The sequence below is a fragment of the Mandrillus leucophaeus genome, unplaced genomic scaffold (genome assembly GCF_000951045.1).
Source record: "Mandrillus leucophaeus isolate KB7577 unplaced genomic scaffold, Mleu.le_1.0 Scaffold353, whole genome shotgun sequence".
Lineage (NCBI taxonomy): Eukaryota > Metazoa > Chordata > Mammalia > Primates > Cercopithecidae > Mandrillus > Mandrillus leucophaeus.
In genome coordinates, this window is record NW_012103732.1 from 3,263,187 (window position 1) to 3,264,737 (window position 1,551).

At 37.3% G+C, this 1,551-nt stretch overlaps 1 protein-coding gene across 3 annotated transcripts in view; it reads left to right on the plus strand.

Moving 5' to 3' along the window:
• The window catches only part of FAM172A (family with sequence similarity 172, member A), a 509,928-nt gene that overhangs the window by 62,291 nt on the left and 446,086 nt on the right, over positions 1–1,551 (plus strand). The gene's annotated exons all lie outside the window — the stretch shown is intronic.

The following is a 1,551-nucleotide window of genomic DNA, read 5'->3' on the forward strand; positions in this document are numbered from 1 at the left end:
AAATAAATAAATAAATAAATAAATAAATAAATAAAATAAGCGTAGACTAATATTTGCTCTGAGGAGAGTCCTTTTCTATAGAATACTTTGAGCAAGATGACTGGTTTAGATATGAGGAATGTTTCTCTGAAGAATATCACTTAAGCAGGACAATTCTTTGGCACATAAAATGGAAATATTTTATAACCCAAATGCTCACCAGTGGGTGAGATTACCTGTATGCACACGTAGAGTCCTCATCTACTTTGGGCCAGAGAGTGCTATCCAATGAGAGGAAAGGACCTGGGGGAAATGACCAGATGCTGCAGACCTCTCCCTGCCTTGCCTGTGCTTCTTAATTCCTTGTACCCTTGAAATTATTAGTAAAGCTTAGTCATTATCGGTAAAGATCTTTGCTTTGTGGAGTGTGATTTGATAGCCTGAGCCTGTGTTAGCTCACTGCTTCTCTCCAGTTTTCATTTGACATCCTACCCATATTTGAAGACCTAGTTCAGAAATCTCACTGAAACCTTCTGAACCTCTTCTAGCCCACAGATAGTTTTCATTTTTCCAAAATCATTCTAGACTTTATTGTCTATATGAATCCCCAGTGGCAGATTTTTAGACTGTTGACGTATTCCAATCTAGTTTGTTTAGCTTCCTGAAAAGTTGCTTAACTTCTTAGTATTTATGATTTGACTTCTCAGGTAACCTCTAAGCTTCTTGAGGAATGGGCCTATGTTCATGGCAATAGCTAGAGAGGTCTTTATACATATTAGGCTTTAAAATATTGTTAGTTTGCTTTAGATTAGAGAGATGGAGGTCAAGAAGAATAACTTTTGAGTACTTGGGGACCATTCTTAGTTATATAATCTGTATGTTTGTGTCATATTGACATCTGAAGAAAAAAATCTAATGAAAAAGATAAACTGTTCTGAGAAAGTTACTTTAAATTTTTATCAGACATTCTTTGTTGTACTGCTTGTATTATTGTAAATATACTTTGAAGTATAGCAATATTGTTTGTTTATCTTCTTAGAGGGACAGTTAAGACACATAAAAACTGGGGAACCATTTGTTTTTAACTACCGGGAAGATTTGCACAGATGGAACCAGAAAAGATACGAGGCTCTAGGAGAGGTATGTCACATATACTACTTTAACTTTGTTTTTCCCAATTTTAAATATTCAGAATAAAAGTTTTAAAGATGCAGCAGTTTATGTACTCTTTTTACAAAATGTGATTCAAAAAAGGTTTTTGGTTTTTTTTTGTTTATTTTTAGTGGTTATGTTAGAAGCATATTCTCAGTTTAAAAGTTTCTGTTCGGTGGCTCACGCCTGTAATGACAGCACTTTGGGAGGCTGAGACGGGTGGATCACGAGGTCAAGAGATCGAGACCAGCCTGGCCAACATGGTGAAACCCCATCTCCACTAAAAATACAAAAATTAGCTGGGTGTGGTTGCGCGTGCCTGTAGTCCTAGTTACTCAGGAGGCTGAGGCAGGAGAATTGCTTGAACCCAGGAGGTGGAGGTTGCAGTGAGCTGAGATGGTGCCATTGCACTCCAGCCTG